The 19,888-nt window shown below is 35.3% G+C and overlaps 1 non-coding gene and 1 pseudogene across 1 annotated transcript; one reads left to right on the forward strand and one right to left on the reverse strand.

Annotated features, from left to right (window-relative positions):
- Nucleotides 1–11,799: 11,799 nt before the first annotated feature.
- TRNAN-GUU (transfer RNA asparagine (anticodon GUU)) lies at nt 11,800–11,873 on the forward strand. Its single transcript has one exon. It is a non-coding gene; the product is annotated as a tRNA-Asn (tRNA).
- Nucleotides 11,874–18,554: 6,681 nt separating this feature from the next.
- LOC107896392 (U-box domain-containing protein 4-like) lies at nt 18,555–19,888 on the reverse strand (annotated as a pseudogene).

Below are 19,888 nucleotides of genomic sequence, written 5' to 3' on the forward strand. Positions count from 1 at the left end.
CATCAGAGCACTTACGTTGTGTCTTGGATTAGGCTCAGTTTGGGGCGGCAACTTACCCTGGGACTTCAAACGGCTAACCGTGAGCGCAAGCTTGCTCACTTACTTATCTAACTCCTACAAATGCATTTCAGTTTTTAGCTAAAAATTCTCAGTACTATTGACTAGGATTTCCACTATGGCTTCCAAAGATGACTTTGGGGGTGGTAATTATTGATTTAGAGGCAGCCATCGTTGTTAAGGTTGATTGAACTGAGGATTTGACCCATAACTTAGATTTGGGTGATCTTTCCACCCCACATTATATGAGTTTGAGTAGGGGTCATACCGCCTTTGGGACAGTCCTGGAAAGTTCCCGACAGCATTTTCTTGTTCTGTCGAATCCTCATGTAAAATCGGACAGGAGTCTGTTGGGTGCTCTGGCTTAGCGCAAATTTCGCACAACCGTGCTTAGCTTTTTTATCCGTAAACAAAGTTTAAATAATGTTAGTCAATGATATGTGATATTCGTGACAGGTTTTAAAGATTTATGAATGAATCATTCTTGAGACTAATTTATTATCATGATTAAGGCAAGTGTACCTATCGAACAATAGTATAGTTCAGCAAGACCGGATTGTCGAACCCAAAGGAACCACGAGTACTAGTATTTACTTCCTTTTTATTATCTAGCCTAAAAATTAAGAGGTTTGGTTATCTAAACTAATTACTAAACTAAGAATGCACAGAAAGAAAATTTGGGAAAATACTTTTGGGAAAATTCGATTGATTAAGACAATACCTAAGGAAAAATCCACCTAGACTTCCTTTGTTATTTGACTCTGAATCAGACGATTTATTCATTTGACTTGATCCATAGAAATCCCTAAGTTATATTATTATCTCTCTCGAGACTAATAACGTCTAACCCTAGATTGAATAATTGAAATCTCTTTCAAATTAACACCCTAGAATTGCATTAACTCGATCTATGGATTCCCTTATTAGGTTTTACCCTAATCCGGTAAAATATTGTCACCCTATCTTTAGGCGTGCAATCAACTCTACTTAATTATGACAATTTTACTCTTAGACAGGGTCTATTTCTCCTCCGAATAAGAGCATTAACTTGAATCAATATCCTGGAATATTAAAACAAGAATTAAGAACACATAATTAAGAACAAGTCAAATATTTATCATACAATTCAGATAATAATAACAAGATCCGTCTTAGGTTTCATTCCCCTTAGGTATCTAAGGGGTTTAGTTCATAATTATAGAAGAAAACATCTCAAAAGCATAAAGATAACAAAACATAAGAAAACCCAAAACTCCTGAAGGAACTTGAAGGGAGATCTTCAGTCTTGATGATGAATCCAGCTTCTGAGATGGACCAATCGGCTTCCCTTGAGTAATTCCTTGCCTCCTCTTCTGCATCCCCCCTAAGTGCCTCCTCAGGTGTTTAAGTAGGCTTCAGAATGCCTAAGAGCCCTCAAAATTGGTCTTTTTTGAATAGGGTTATACTTGGGCTCCGCAGGGACACGCCTGTATGCGATTACTCTAGCCCGTGGTAAAGGCTATTTAATAGACACAGGCGTGTAATCTACCCGTGTAAGTCGTGCTTCGATCCTTCCAAAAGGACACGACCGTGTGACACGCCCGTGTGAGGAAGTCCAGGCCGTGTTGATTTCCCATGCGGGTCTATTTTCTCTGTTTCGGCCCATTTCTCGCTCTTTTTACTCTCTTATGCTCACCTAAGTATAAAACATGAAATTAAAGAATTAGGAGCATCGAATTCACCAAATCTAAGTAGAAATCATCCATAAATGTGTTAAGCATGGGATAAAAATATGTATAAATTATGGTTTATCAATCAACTTGTCAATTTTATCTTCTCAAGATAAACAGCTTAACCCATGAACCCGTCTCGTGGGTTCTGTGGATGATCAGAATTGTTGAAAGTTAGTAGCCATGGTCGAAATCAACTCTCTTGCTCTTTGGGGCGTCATATTAATGAGTGCCTCCCCACTTGCGGCATCTATCATCTTCATTTCCATCGGGAGTAATCCCTCATAAAAATACTACAAAAGTGACTATTCATTCAGTCCATGTTGTGGGAAACTTGCACACAAATTTTTGTATCGCTCCCAGTAATCGTAGAGTGATTCAGCGTCTTTTTGACGGATTCCCACAATGTCCCTCCTTAGTTCAGCTGCTCGGGCTGCAGGAAAGAACCTGTCAAGAAACAAACGAGACATGTTAGACCATGTGTTGAAAGATCTCAGAGGTAAATAAAAAAGCCACTCTCTAGTAGAGTCGGCTAATGGAAAAGGGAAAGCACGAAGTTTGATTTGGTCTTCTGTTACTCCCTGAGGCTTCATGCTTGTGCCCACCATATGAAATTCTTTAAGGTGGATGTGTAGATTTTCATTCTGTAATCCATAGAAAGAAGGCAGTAAATAAACCAATCCAGATTTTAACTCAAATGGCGTTCATCCTGCCGGATAGGTTATAAATAAAGGTTGTTGTTCATCTGGTGCCGTAACGAGTTAGCGTATCGTCTGTTCAGCCATCTCGTTTGGTTCGTCAAACGAGAAATTTTCTTCAGTATACGATATAGTTTCAAATCTAAGATTTGGCCATTTACCGCGTCGAATGGCTTCTTTCCGCAATTGTCGAGCCAAATTCTTAATTTCTGGCTCAAATTCTAAAGTTCCCGGTTCTGACTTGGTCATAAGGGAAACAAACAGAAATTAGAAGAATATCTCCAATCCGCGGCAACAGCGCCAAAATTTGACGGGCGTCAAAACCACCAAAAATAATTCCTACTAAAATAACTCTAATTAGTAGTAGAGTGATAGTAGGGTCGATTCCATAAGGATTAAATGCTATAATCAACTTCCATGTATAGCTTATGACCAGATTGTTTGTTATGTCAAAGGTCGTGGCAATAGTCGTGCCCACGACTCCAATTGTACCTGCAAAAATTAGAAATAAAAGTAAATCGAGGATTTTTGAAATGTTTAGAAACTAGATAATTTAAACAGCATAAATAATTAATTAAATAAATTAAAAATTAATTCAGAATTTTGCAACAAATAAAATAAGCCTTAGCTTTAAACTTGGTAAATTTTGTATCAAGAATCGATCCTCGAAAATTAATCTTCTCCTCCAAATGATAAGTTGGTTATAACAGTTAAGAACTTCCTAAGCATCCATTCTTCCTCTAGTAGTTGGTTCCAGTACGACCTGTAAACCAACCCTTACTAATTATCTAACCGGGATACACGTGTTCCCGATTCAAGATCCGGCAGCCTTGCATTTTGAAGAACCCAACTCGAATTAACAGCCTCAACTGCATGAGTCATTTAAGTCCAATCACTTCTTCCTCGATTTGTTCTCGGAAATCCAAATACAGCAGAGCCGACTCGAATCTCCAACTGTAAGCAAACACGACTCCAACCCAACGTGCACTTTGACTTGAAATCGAATTTAACTTTAAGGGATGATTGGTCTATCCCGAGACTTAGGAAAAAAATGAATACCGATGGGACGAATTTTTAACACGAATTCATATCTCACGATTCCCGATCGGAAAGAACACTGGCCTAAAGCTAAGATGAAATTTAGTGAAGCATGAATTTATTCATGCTTGTAAGTTGTGGAAGGTGATTGAATTTGTGTGATAATGGAAGAAATTGGGGGAGAAAAGGGCTTGGAAAGCAATTGAACGAATTTAGAATAAAACAAAGAAGTTGAAATGAAATGGACAAAATTCTCACGTCAAATTGAAAAAGAAAAGATAATAATTCAATTCCAAATAGAAATAGGAAAAGAGAAGAGAGAATAATCCAATTCCAAATTGAAGTAGGAATACAAAAGTAATGGATGATTTTCAAAGAACAAAATACCCCTATTTATATACATGGGGTTTAGTAAAAAATAGCCTAAGTAATTTAATAAATTAAAATAAAATAAATAAAAATAAAATAATATCTTCCTATTTTTGGCTTTTTACAAATTCAACAAAATTTGATAACTCCTTGGCTTTCTCGAAACTTTGTTGACATTTTTCTGTTCAATCAAACTTGACATCCTTGTCCACTAGCCTTGTCATTAGCGTAGCTATCATAGAGAATCCATTTACAAACCATCTGTATCCAGCCAAACCCAAAAAGCTTCGGACCTCAGTCACATTCCTCGTCGGTTTCCACTCCACAATGACCGAGATCTTGCTTGGGTTAACTCTAATCCCGTCACCCAACACAATGTGTCCTAGAAACCCGACCTCATTAAGCCAAAATTCACTCTTACTGAACTTGGCGTACAATTTCTTGTCTCTCAAGGTTTGCAACACAACTCTTACATGCTCCGCGTGCTCACTCTCATCACGCGAATAAATCAGTATGTCATCGATAAAGACGACAACAAACTTATCCAAATGTGGCCTAAAAATACGGTTCATCAGATCCATAAAAACTGTCGGGGCATTAGTCAACCCAAAAGGCATAACGAGGAACTCAGAATGCCCGTATCTTGTCCGAAACGCAGTCCTCGGCACATCTTGCTCTTTAACCCTTAGCGAATAGTAGCCAGACCTTAAATTGATCTTAGAAAATACAGTGGCCCACTTTAACTGATCAAACAGATCATCGATCCTTGGCAAAGGATATTTGTTCTCCACTGTTATCTTGTTGAGCTATCTATAGTCGATGCATAACCTCATCAATCCATCTTTCTTCTTCACAAAGAGTATCAGAGCACCCCATGGGGAAAAGCTCAATCTCGTGAAGCCCTTGTCTGTTAACTCTTGCAACTGTGCTTTCAACTACTTCAATTCTGTTGGATCCATCCTATATGGAGCAATTGAGATAAGTGCCATTCCAGGGACCAACTCAATTCCAAACTCGACTTCCCTCACTAGAGGTAATCCAGGTAATTCCTCTGGAAATACATCTGTAAACTCACGAATCACTAGTACCGATTCAATCTTTAACTCAAACACTTGAGTATTCAGTACGAAAGCTAAGTAGGACTTATATCTTTTTCTCAAATACTTCTCAGCAGTCAAGAACGATATTATTACAGGCAGATTATCTGTCTCACTTAGCCCAACTCGAAGAACATTCCCGTCTTTACATTTCAACTCAATTATCTTTCTCCCGTAGTCCACTACAACACTATGAGCAGTCAACCAATCCATCTCAAGGATTACATCAAACTCATTAAATGGAAATAACATCAAGTTAGCCGGAAAATAATGACCTCTAATTTTCAAAGGGCAATTTCTACATACTTGGTCCACTATTACATGTTTGCCTAAAGGATTAGACACTTTGATCACAAACTCAGTGGACTCTACTAGCATGCTCATACGAGGTACCAATTCCATACAAATATAAGAGTGGGTAGATCTCGGGTCAATTAATGCAACAACTGATATATCATGGATAGAAAAAGTACTCGTTATCACATCGGGAGACTCTGCCTCTTCGCGGGCACGATAGCATAGGTCATTGCAGGCTCTTTGCCCTCGGATCTCACCGTAGCATCTTTTGGTGTGCCTCTACTGCTAGCCCCACTTTCGAGGTTCTTTTGTGGTCTACCCCTCAAGGGACCACTACTTGATTTCACATTTTGTCTTCTCTCTCTCTCATCCAATTTGGGACAATCACGGATGAAGTGTTCCAATGATCCGCACTTGAAACAGCCCCTTTCATTCCCTCGGCACTCACCAAAATGACGCCTACCACATTGCGAGCATTCTGGCCTATTTGGCCGAGTGCTACCAACACTTGCGACCGAAGTGGTCTAGGCTCTAGAAGTTGTGTTCTGTCAGTTCTTGTTCCTATTCGAATACCCCACCAAAACACTTGATCGGGTAGTGAACTCTCTCGATTTTTTGGATGAGGACTGATGTGATTTCCCCATCTGTCTCTTCTTTGCATCCCGCGACTCAAAAGTCGCTTTCCTCCTTTCTTTAATCAACTCTTCGGCCTTACAGGCTCTTTCAACAAGTGCTACAAATTCCCGCAGCTCTAAGATGCCAAGAAACACTCGGATATCTTCATTGAGGCCGTCCTCAAACCTCTTACACATGGTGGCTTCTGTAGACACGCACTCCCGCGCATACTTGCTAAGCCTCACAAACTCACATTCATATTCCGTCACTGACATTCGGTCTTAATTTAACTCTAGAAATTCTTTCCACTTTTGGTCTATGAATCTTTAGTTAATATACTTTTTCCGAAATTCCTCCTGGAAGAATTCCCACGTGATCATCTCTCTCGATACGATAGATAGGATAATGTTCCACCACTGATAAGTCGAATCTCGTAGAAGCAACACTGCACATTTCACGCACTCTTTAGGTGTGCATGACAGTTCATCAAATACCCTAATGGTATTTTCTAGCCAAAACTCTGCTTTCTCCGAGTCATCATCTATGCTAGCCCAAAATTCCTCGGCCCTTTGTTTCTAGATCTTGTCTACCGAAGGTTTCTCTCTTCTAAACATGTTCGCACCTTGCGGAGCTATCGGGGTATACTGAGGAATCGGAGAAGGTGGAGGAGGTGGAGTGTTCAAATTCGCATGAACAAACTCCATGTACCAAGCATCCATCATCCGGAGGTAGGCTTCTCTAGCCCCTCCGCCTTGACCCATAGTTACGGGCTCACTCTCTACTGGCGTAGTCCCTTCAACAAGAACCGGCGCATTACTTTCCACGTCATCTGTTGTTGTTCTATCAGGATCTATTTACTATATGAAAACATAATTTATAATCGTCAAAAATCGTCACACTATTAATATACAGTTATGGCATGTATAGCTAGACTTGTACTCTCGCTAGGTTAGTCCTAGAACTGACTAAACCATAGCTTTGATAACACTAAATGTAACACTCTATACCCGTAACCCATGCCGGGGAGGAGTACAAGGCATTACCTAACTAGATATCATGTATACAACCAATCTCAAGTCACCGAAACTCGAATCAAACTTAAAAATTTTTCAATATCTACTTTAGACTTCTTATTATGGGCCTACGAGCCTCAAATCGATCATTGAAAACTATTCGAAATCATTCCGGGTCCTTAAACCAACCTTAAGAAATTTGCCTTTAAAATAGGGCACACATCCGTGTGGAAGAGTAACATGCCCGTGTGACCATTTCGACATGGTCATACTGATGGCCTGTGTAGCTCACACGACCTAAGCACCTTGGGACACACCCGTGTCCCACACCCGTGTAGAATTAATTTCTAATTCACACCTACAGGGGTTTTTACACGGCCAAACACACGCCCATGTCATTGGCCTGTGTCCCTCACATGGCCACGACATGCCCGTGTCCTAGCCCGTGTGCAAAAACATGGACATTCTGTTTCTAACGTCAACATGTTCATGATGTCACATGGCCAAGGCACACACCCGTGTGCTAGGCCGTGCCCTCTACAAGTCTGAGACACACGGTCGTGTTTCTGCCCGTGTGTTTATTACCATGCATACTAACTTGAAATTTTTACGTGTGGGGGACACACGGCCGGACTACACACCCATGAGGCAGGCCGTGTGTCACACACGACCTAGACACACGCACGTATGCTTACCCGTGTTGACAATATAAGGCTATTTACCAAACCTCATTGCCACCCTTACCTACCTAGTTTCATACAAATGCCAACCAATACCAAAACGAGCACAATTTCTATAATTCAATCAACCACATTAGACATTCATTCAACCATAATAATGCATCTTTTATAAATTCAAAATGAATGTTAGCCATCGTTCAAAGCTTACTACAAATTGATGGGTTTCCAACCCCAAGGCAACACATCTGGCCAATTCTTAAAGACACAAAATAATAAAGTCTAAGTCATATACATGCGATATTCAAAAATATAAATCCAACTATACTGAAAGCTTCGGTCGATAGTGTGATTGATACCTCTAAATTCTGGTGATCCTTGAGCTAGTTATAGGGCACTGAAAGGAAAGGGAGTAACCATAAAGCTTAGGAAGTTGCGTATAAATAAGTATACAACAACAATTTATCCATAATCAACATGCTCGTAATACCAAAGTAGGCATAAGTGTAACTTACTTATTACCATCCATACAAGTCACCTATTATATATATACTGAGCTCATATCTCATACGTAACAATTAGGTACCTGTACCATCCACAACACGCTTATTCTTTTCTCATTAGCTTAAGAACATAACGTTCACCGTTGAACCATTTGGAACACTACCGGATATTCATTAAGCCTCAAACGTGGGTAAGGTGCCGATGCCATGTCCCAGACATGGTCTTACACTGGCTCACATCTCAAGTCGATGCCATGTCCCAGACATGGTCTTACACTGACTATCATCTCATAGCCGATGCATGTACAAGACATGTCTTACACTGGCTTACGTATCGAGGCCGATGCATGTCCCTGACATGTCTTACACTAGCTCTCGTCTCAATGCCGATGCCATGTCCCAGACATGGTCTTACACTGGCTCTCATAATGTGGCCAATGCATGTCCCAGACTGTCTTACACTAGCCAACAACAACCCATATGTCACCACATGAATATCCGATTTATTTCCTAGGTTCAAACAGGAACTCTACTATCTCTATTACCATCATACCATCTCAATTCCACAATCAAGCAATTCATGCTATATTAATTCAAATACAATTCAACACATGCATTAGCAATGTAGTTGTATTATTTACATACAACTTACCTCGGATTACAAAATGTGGCAACTAGTTAGCTTAGTCAATTTGCTTGGTTTTCCCCCCGTCTAGGTTTGGATTTGGCAATTCTTGATCTAAAATAGAAAAATGCACTAATTTAATCACTAAATAAAATTAATCAATTAAAAATTCACATCTTCAGTAAAATGACCATTTTGCCCCTAGACTTTGGCAAAATGATCATTTTACCCCTATGCTCGAAAATCGATTTTTATCAAATTTATTCGCATCTTAAGCCTAGCTGAACTTTTTTTACTCTTATAGAAACCCCAAATTCTCTCTATTTCACACATTTATCATTCATTTTACAACTTGTGCAAAATGGTCCCTTAAGGTGTTTTCATAGTAACACCTTTCACAAAAGTTGTCTATTACACAACTAAGACTCATATTCTTCCATAAAATTTTAGAAAACACCCTAAATTCTCTCATGGAAAAACCCTAGACCTTCAACCATTTTGCAAGATATACCCCTCATTTGAAAGCTCATGCTTCAAGGGTTTCCTAAATACAAAAATCATCAACAAAAGACATGGAAATCACTTACTTGTGAGTGCTTCAAGTTGCTGAAAATTATAAGCTCTCAAACCCCCCTTTAATGGCCAATTTTTGGTGGAGAAAAGAGATAAGAAAGGGATGATATCATCCTTCTTTTATTTATTTCTATTTTAGTCAAAACAAGTCACCTAACCCACCAAATTTTGACAATTTGACTACTTTTGTCTACTATGGCCGGCCAAGCAATCTCAATAGGGTCCCTAATTTTGGTTCTCTAACTATTTGACACCTTTAGCTATCAATTTAGGACTTTTTCACTTTATGCGATTTAGTCCTTTTTTACAATTGGGCTCACAAACGTCAAAATTAACTCACCAAATTTTTCATGTACTATTATAAACGTACTATGACTCCAAAATAATAATAAAATAATTTCTCTGACTTTAGATTTATGGTCCCGAGACCACTATTCTGACTAGCCTCAAAATCGGGCTGTTACATGAAGATTAACTACACAATGAAACTTGGCGTAATGAATATAGAAAGACTCAACGACAAGATATCGAAGCAAAAGAAAATGAAGTATATTTGGTCCGAGTAGAAGTAAAAAGAAAAGGTTAAAGAGGAAAGAACGTCCCTCTGAAGATGAAAAGAAAGGAAGTTACTTAACTTATTTTCTTTAAAATCAAAACAAAACAAACTAAACTACGGAATAGCACAAAATATTCCCCCTTACCTACACAAAGACTCGAACACAAGACTAGAGGGTATACAGAAGCTTAACTAGTGAACTAGCAAGCTCATTCTTGTCGTCAATTGATTGGATTTAACTTATAAATTAAACATTCAAAGGTAAGGGTTTAAGCAAAATAACAAAATTTCCAGAAATCAAATTCGAACCCAATACCTCACACACATACTCAGAACACTTGACCACTTAAACCAGACCATTGTACTTGTTAGAAATTTCCAAGATCTAAACTCATAGCCGAGGGATGACCACTCTTGGTTTCAAAATCCAATTTCTTCTAACCCACTTTTTAGGATGTTATAGCCTATAGAGACTCCTTCATATGAATGTAGCACCACCCAAAAAGAAATACACATGTATTTAGGAACTCTGGGTATTCTCCACCCAAAATTTTTCCATGAATTTAGAAAACCACCGAGGTGTCACTTGAGTGACAATACCCAAGGCTTTATTCTTCCCTTAATTTTATTAGAGGTGAGTTTTCATTTTTCCACTTCATCTATTCTTTTGCATGGACAACTATCAGCCTTGTCCTGGTGGACTTCGGTAGCTTACTTCATAGACTGTTGTATACACAATGAACCACCATTTCTGGGTATATGCCAAAATTTTATTAGCTGAAGATAAAAATACAAGGAACTACTGTTGGGAATGCCCATTTCAGTGTACGCTAGGTTACGAACCTATCATTCAGAATAATATCTCAAACTAAATATTAAATTTAAAGTTAAAGTTAAACATTAGTTTTAATTTTTGAAATCCACTTAAAAAACTAATTTTTAACATTTTATATTTAATATATATTTTTAAATTTAGAATAAAAATGTAATTTAAAGGTAAAATAAAATTGAATTAAGTACAATCAAACTTCATAACTTATGTTCAAAATCGATTTTATTTAATTGGATAAGGTTGTCATAATAATTTTTTTAAAAATTTTATAGTAATTTCTTTTTGTAAGTGAAATAATTATTGAAATTAAATCATTTAATTGTATAAAAAAAACAATCTGTTATAAATCAAAGGCAAATAAAAATAATTAAAATTAAATTATATGTAACCAAACCCAAATTCAACTTCCTAAAAAAGTTAAAATGAAATCTAATATACATATTTAAATGTTCTCAATATTTATCTCCTTCTTCAATCTATCCTCCTTGTCATCATCCTTTTTCTTGATGTTTTCTTCAATTTACCATCCTCGTCACCATCTTCAATCAAAATTGGTTCTTGAATTTTAGCACAACATCATTAAACATCAAAGCTTGAATTTTAGTTCCATGATAATTAAAAATTAAAATAGTAAAAAGTGAATAAAAATAAAATATAAATATCACAAAACAACCTCATATTCGATTAAATTGATTTTCCATCACATTCTAGTGCCTTAGTAACGTTAACAAGGGAATCTAATAAATAATACCAAAAATGATTTTTTTCCTAGCTTATTTTAAATTCTACTTGAAAGTGTTAGAATGTTTATAAAGCTCAATTTACTTTTAATTGACATATAATTGTAGCACTAGTTAAGTGATAATTAATCTAAAATGATAATCATAAATTAAATATTAAGATGAAATTAATATATGTAAAAAATAATTTAGTAATATAATATAAAAAATTTAAAAAACATTGGTAGCAAACATATACTAATTATTGCAATAATATTGTTTACTATATATACAACTACTATTGTTATTAAATAATTTAAACTTATATGGTCTTTAACCGGCGTTGTTGAATTAGAGTGGGTGCACAGAATTTTAAACCAAGAAGAGCCAATAAATATTTCGCAGGTAAAATAATTAAGCTGCTGGAATAGCTCAGTTGGTTAGAGCGTGTGGCTGTTAACCACAAGGTCGGAGGTTCAAGCCCTCCTTCTAGCGTTTTCCGCATATTTTTATGGTTTAATTAGAAACCCAGCACGACCCAATATCAAAACTAACCCAACCCAATACTAAAGGAAAACAAAACATTAACAATATTTTACCAATAAAATACACACATCGGAATTTACGAAATTTAACAAATTTATTATTTTTTCAAAATTAGTAACAGAATCAATTGCCACCCATGCTACTGTGAATCATCTGTTCTTATTTTAATATTATATATTTTAGAAAATTACAAATTTATTTTAAAAGTTATTTTTTGATATTTCTCTTCTCCTATAATTCTTTACCGTCAAATCTTCCCACTTTGAAGTTTTATATATATAATTGAGTTGTTGTCATGAAAAAAATTAGTTAATTGGCACTCGACTATGGATAAATCTTCTTCTTCTTTTTTTTTAGAATTAAAGTTCTTCATACAACTAATAGTTTGTTTTTAACCCAATCCAAGTATATGCTTAATTTGTTAACGGAAACAAATATGCTAGATACTAAATGTGTGCTTTCTCCAATTGCCTCATCGCAGCAATTAAAGTTTTCTCAGTTTATATACTCTCTTACAGAAATCCACTGAAAAGTAATCAAACGAATCCTCTTATACTTGAAAAACAATATAAATTATGGCCTATGAATCAATTGCCAATTTTAAAACATTCTTAGCATATATGCATATGCGGATTGGGCTAGGGACCCAACAGATCATGCTTCCACCATTGGATATATTCTCTTCTTTGGGCACACTCCTATTAGTTGATCGTCGGAAAAACAACCAACTATAGCCAAGTCCTCGACTGAGGTTGAATATAGGGTTGTTGCTACCATTGCTACTAAAACATTTTGGGTGTTTTATCTTTTGCAAGAACTTCAAGTCCCTCTTTCTTGTACTCCTCAATTTTTTTCTGATAATCATGGGGCCACATATTGTTGTCAGCAGCTTGTTATGCACAAAAATATGAAGCACCTCGTAATCAATCTTCACTTTATCCAAGATCATGTTGATTGGAAAACTTTCAATATCAATCAACCTTGCCTAAACTTGCCTTTATTCATCAACTTTTGAAGTTAGGTGTTGTTCCACAACCCTCAAACTTGAGGGGGCATATTAATGATAGAGTTTAACTAAGTCTTCTTTTGTTTGTTTTTATCTCTTTTTGAAATGATAAAATGATAAAAATTGAGATTCTTTTCAACAATTTTAGAAAATTATCAAAAAATAAAAGTAAATAAAATTTTCAAAAATATATAAAGTGAGAGAAAATGAGGGAAAATTGTTTCTAAACACTCTAAATTTTCTCTCTACATTATTTGTATGGAAATAACCAATACCCATACTTTAAAAAACATTAAGCAAAATTATTGTTGCTTTGTTTTTTACCTCTTATATTTCTTAACATGGCTTTTTTCTTAAAAGAAAAGAAAAAAAAAAGAATATAATTTGTTTTTGCAATTTGGGTTTTGAAACAAAATAAATGAATTAAAATTTTGAATTGATTTTAAAAAATAAAATTTTGTTGTATATTTTGTGTTTTTTTCTAAAAAAAATAGCATTAGAGTCGATTTCACAAGCCTCTATGATATTAGTTTTGGATGTTCTTCAGAGGCATAGAACTTGACTTAAAGATTTACTAATTTGGTTTCAAGAAACATTAAGGAAGCGTACAATGATTTAACATTTTTTTTTTGTTTTGTTTTTAGTTTGTTATTAAATTCTATGGAATGATAATTTTTTTTATACATATTAGTTCTTCAACAACATTGTTTGGTGTCTCTGTTATCTATGGTTAAAACCATACATGCAAAATAAATTACAATCACGTTCAAAACCTTGTATATACTTAAGTTTCTCCTTAACCCACAGTTGTCATCAATGACATAATATTCAAGGTCTTTTTTTTATATAATTGAGTTGATGATTTCTAATTTGATTTTAATATTGTTATTTTCTTAGATAAATATTGAAATATATTTAGAATTTTCAAGATTTTATTTTTCTAAAATTTTGATATAGAGATTTCTATTTTTAAATATTTTTGGGGTTTTTTTATATATTTTATATTGAACTTGGCTCAAATTGAAAAAAAAATAAAATTTGAGGACTAAAATTGTTACTATACCAACTAAAAAATTGTCACTTAACAACTCGGTGACAAAAAAAATTTAGAAAAGTTTAGTGATCAAATTCTAACTTTTTTTAGTGAAGTGGCCAAAATGAAAACTCACACATAGTTTAGTGACCGATAGTTTAGTTTTCTCTAATTTTAACTACTTAATTGTGATTGTTATAAAAAGTGTTATAATTTTTTTTTATAATTGAGTTGATTTCATAAATTAAATAATATCTACTCGCTTACTGAATTAATTAAAAAATCCAAATAAATCATATGCCACATTTAAATATCATAAATATATTTATTGCTTTTTAATCACAACTTTTCCATTTTCAGGACACCATAACATAAATTCTTTAGCACCAGCCTTATAACCAAGAAACTACATTTAATGGATCTAGGTTCCAATTTCACATTATCAATATAAGCATACACAGGACACCCAAAAATCTTCAAATCAAAATAGTTAGCAGGATTACCAGACCATACCTCTTGTGGAGCCTTTTTCTCAATGGCAATGGACGGAGAGCGGTTAATCAAAAAATATGCAGTACAGATCGCTTTAGCCGAAAATGACTTCAGTAAACAAGCATTTGAAAACATACATCGAACCTTTTCCATGATTGTTCTATTCATCCATTCTGCAACAATGTTTTGCCTTGGAGTATGACGAATTGTCAAGTGCCTGACGATCCTTTCTGATTTGCCCAATTCATCAAACTCATTAAAACAAAATTCCAAGCCATTATCTGTGTAGAGATGTTTTATTTGTTTTCCTATCTGTTTATCGATCATAGTTTTCTAAGCCTTAAACGTGGAAAACACATCACTTTTGTGCTTCAAGAAGAATGTCTAAACCTTTCTGGAAAAATCATCAATGATCGTCAGCATATAATTAGCGCCACCCATCGAAAGCACTCTAAATGGTCCCCAAAAATAAGAATGAATATAATCCAGCGTTCCCTTCATGTTATGGATTCATTTGATCAATCAAACTCTTTTTTTCTTCCCAAAAATGCAGTGCTCACAAAACTTTAGTTTCTAATGCCTTATCCATCAAGAAGTTCTTTTTTGCTCAATTCTGCCATGTCATTCTCACTCATATGCCTTAGACGCATATACCAAAGTCTAGTAACATCATCATTTGACAAGGAAGAAGAAGCGACGGCTGTATCACCAGTAACAGTTGAACCTTGCAAAACATATAACTTGTCAGTTTTTTTCTACCCTTTCATCACAACGAGGGAACCTTTGCTAATCTTTAAAACCCCACTTCCAGCTATGTACTTGTGCCCTTTTGAATCAAGAGTAATCAACGAAATCAAATTCCTCTTCAATTCTGGTACATGTCATATGCCATTAAATGTTTTAACGACTCTATCAAATATCTTAATTTTGATCGTGCCAATACCTATGATTTTACATGAAGCATTTCCCATAAAAATAAAACCTTCAGACATTGTTTCATATGTTGTAAACCAATCTCGATTGGGACTCATATGGAAAGTGCAACTAGTATCAAGGATCCACTCCTTACTCGCTTTAGTGTTGTTAGCAGAAGCAACTAGGAGTTCACCATCTCTGTAGTCTTCTATAACATCAGCTTCACCAGATTGTTCTAGTTGTTTTCCTTTTTGATTCGCCGCCTCCATTTTGATTTTATTCTGCAACTTATAACACTCAGATTTAATGTGCACTTTTTTCTTGTAGAAGTTACAAGTTTTACCTCTGTTTGAAGATCTTGATCTACCCTTAGATTTACCGTGAGGATTTCATTACTATGTCCTCCCATGATTATCATCAGCATTTCGTTCTTGTCTTCCACGAACAATGAGACCCTCTTCTTGAGAGTCGGATCTAGACACAAGATGCTTCATCTTACCATACAATGTTAAAGAAGCATAGACTTTATCAACTGTGAAAGACTCGCGGCCATACAAATTCGTATCTCTAAAGGTTGAATAAGACTAGGGCAACGAACAAAATAGAATTAACACTAAACCTTCTTTATTGTACTGGACCTCCATGGCCTCTAGGTCTGTGAGAATTTATTTAAGCACAGTTAAGTGTTCGTGCATAGACACACATTTCTCCAAACAATGAGCATAAAGGCGTTGCTTCATATGAAACTTGCTAGTTAAGGTTTTCAACATGCATAGCTGTTGCAGCTTTGCCCATAATGTAGCGACGGTCTTTTCCTTCATCATATCCTGTAGAATTTCGTTCGACAGATGTAGATGTAATTGTTTTAAATCCTTTCAATCTTTACGTTTCTTCTCTTCCTCCATCAATGTCGAAGACATATTATCTAACCCTAGCAGGGTATCCTTCAAATCCATCTACGCAAGAATTGTCTGCATCTTTATCTGCCACAACGAGAATCTGGTGTTGCAATCCAACAACGGAATATCATACTTCATTGTCGCCATTACTGTGATCAAGACAAGCAACCCGGAAAACTCTGATGTCAATCTGTTAAAAAACTGAATGTCGATAATGGCAATGTAGAAAGATCGCTAAGAAAAAAAAGAAAAATAGAACACACAGGTTTTACGTGGAAACCCTTTCAAAAACAAAATAACGGGCAGAGGAGAAGAAAATTCACTAATGTCAAATTCGAATGATACAAGAAGAATTTCAACTACATCTATTTATAGGTTGAAAAAACTTAATTCTAATCAATGTCAAATATATTATGCTAATAAATCCTAAATATATTATACTAATAATACTAAATCTTCTAGAAAGAAAATATATTTTGTTTAACTTGACTTGCAAGCAATCTCTTAAAATTTGGGTCACACAATTCTAACATTTATCATAATTAGAAATGAATATCTAATTAATAAAACCTTAGTTTATATATATATATATATTTATATAAACTCAAGGTTTAAAAAAAACTAAGGTTATATATATATATATATTTATATAAACTCAAGGTTTAAAAAAAACTAAGGTTTGATCCAATCCATGTTAAAATAATGATAATCAAGTCCAAAGTAAATTCACATCATTACTATATTAATAATTTTATTAAATTTCAATTTAAGTTCACTATTTTTTAATAATAATAAAATAATCCATGTAACATAAAATAATGGGTTCATGCTTCATTCAAACAATCAATCATAAAAAAATATACTTTATATGCTATCAATTTTTTTTAAAAAATTAAACTGATTTTAATCTTTCATAAGTATGTAATCTTACCCATTTTATTGATGTATGAGAATCTCGAACAATAGAAATATCGAAATTATTGGAATATGTGTAACAAGACAACAGTTAAAGCAAGCGCACGATACCATGCATGCCAAAAATAGAAAATATTTGATAAAGCAAAACCAAACTGGGGCCTTATTTCACATGCAAGGGGAAATTGACCCATTTGAACTAAATTAAACTATTATGCTCAAGCTTATATGCATGTGCCCTTGCTATTATCTTGGCTCTTATAAGCTTATAGTCAATCTACACTATACAAACATCATTTAATAGGTGTATCTAAAGGATGTGAAATATGTGTAATTTTTTGAAATACATAAAAACTTCAAAAAAAGTTTAGAAAAAATTTAAGGTCAAATTATCAAAATATGATTAAATTGGCAGGCTACACATCTTTCAATGAGCCTAAAAAGGTCAAAGAAGCAATAAAGAATAAGAATTGGATCCAAGCCATGGAAGAAGAGCTTAACCAATTTGATAGAAATGATATGTGATAATCTATACCAAAACCAACATATTGCAATGTGATAGGAATAAAATGGATCTTCACAAACAAGATAAATGAACTTGCGAATATATATTACCAAGAGTAAAGCAATGCTTTTGGCTTAAGAATACACACAAGTGGATGGTATTGGTAACGCAAAGGATTGTTATAAGTGGATATATCCCACGTTGATTAAGTACAAATTATTAAGAGAATTTTTATATAACTCTACTTCTTACTTTAATTGACTAATTGAACTATATACCTTTCACATGTGTCTTATTACCGTTTTAATCCTGATTTCCTTGAAATAGCAATACTAATTTTGCTTCAGTGACAAGGCTCGAAGCTATTAAATTGTTTCTGAAAATTACAACTAATTTTGACATTAGTAATTACTGAAATTCAACTATACTTGGAAAAATGAAATAACTAGGGAGGTTTGGAAAAGTACTACCCCCACGTGTAATGATTCCCTATTTGAGTACTTGTAAATTATTTATAGACTCAACATCTGTTAAACAACATATAAAAAAATAAAGAGTATTGTTATCCAAACGAACATATTATTGCAGAATAAGGCAAATGAATTAAAGCCTAAACAAAAAAATTATTAAAATCATGAATAATTTCGAATCAAAGGCGGTGGTGTGCTAATGGTATTACCCAACATTTTATGAATTCAATTAATTCCATTCCATTTATTTATTTATAAAAGATTAAATTATTTATTAATTGAGACATAGTATTTTTTCTTAAAAATATTTGAATTTTACTTAAACATCACCTTAATTCGGAACAAAATGGAGAAAAGAAAGTAAAAAGTGGTGCGGAAAAAATGAAAAGTTGGAGTGTAGGAATGAGAATGTTGATATTGTGGTTAAGTTAGACAGCACATTCTGAGTTGCACCTCAGTTAACTCAAACAATCATAAACTTGTGTTTTATGATATCAATGACTTCCCTAAATTTGAACCGCAAATGGTTTTCAATTGAAATGAATAAATTGTATAACAGCTTCAATGATTAAAGATTCAAATAGAATGATCCATGAAATCATTAATACTGTTAAATTTAAACCTCAATTCCCTCACCTGATTTTCATATTCATTTCCATCAACAACATATTTCAGTAACTCAATAGCCTTAGCCTTCCCTTTCGGACTTCCATTTTCACCCACCTCTGTAATCACATCCATTACTTTAACCCCCATTTCTCTTACTTCTTTCCTCCCCTGTTCGCCGCCGCACCGGGCCAAGTTCAGCAGCGCAGCCACCGCGTTTTCCCTTATTCTTGTACTTGCCGTCGTCTTTTTATCCAACAAATCACCCAATACCTTCAACCCACCCGCTTTCCTCATTGCTTCTTCGCTCTCTTCGCATCCCGCGATCTGCGCCAGCACCGCCGTCGCATCCTCCACGATCCCCTTCCTAGCATCCCTAACTATCAATGACACCAAAGCTGGAACCGCTCCCAGACCCACCAAGCTCGCCCGATTCAACTGGTAAAGCGCGATCCCGAACAACGCTTCCAACGCGTCCTTAATCGAACGAGCCAGCGCGTGTTTATCACCTATGATCGACAACAGCGTGTAAAGGATATCGCGTTTCGACCCTATTATCGGACGGGAAGACTCGTCGGCGATTAGTATGCTGTGAAGCGTGGCGGCGCACGACTGAACCGCCCCCTGTGAAGCCGAATTGCTCAGAGCGTGAGATAACGCATCGAGGAGACCCCGTGTGGACATGAGAGAATCGCGCGAAGTAATCGACAAGTTCAACAAAGTAGCGGCGGCGTTTTCTTGTATTGCCGGAGAAGAAGAGAAAAGGGTCTCGGAAAGGTAAGGAACGGCGCCGGCGTCGGCTATTAACGGTCGGCTTTCCGGGTCCTGCCTGGAAATCAGTCGTAATTCGGCCAAAGCTTCATTTCGGTCCGTTCGGAAACTGAACTTAGTTTAGCTACAAGGTTTCGAGCTGTTCGTCGCTTATCCTCCATTGATTTGTGTTTGGTGTTTTTTTTTTTTTTTTGAGGGGGTGTGTTGGGATAAGATCAGCAGAAATGGTAGAGAAGAGAATTTAAATCAAAAGAGGGATTGTTTTGACTTTGTGAGAAGATGATGAAGATGGTATTTATTGGTCCAAGTTGCAGTTATTAATGGAGTTCTCGACAATTTTATGACATTTCTT

This window comes from Gossypium hirsutum, chromosome A10 (genome assembly GCF_007990345.1).
Source record: "Gossypium hirsutum isolate 1008001.06 chromosome A10, Gossypium_hirsutum_v2.1, whole genome shotgun sequence".
Classification (NCBI taxonomy): Eukaryota; Viridiplantae; Streptophyta; class Magnoliopsida; order Malvales; family Malvaceae; genus Gossypium; species Gossypium hirsutum.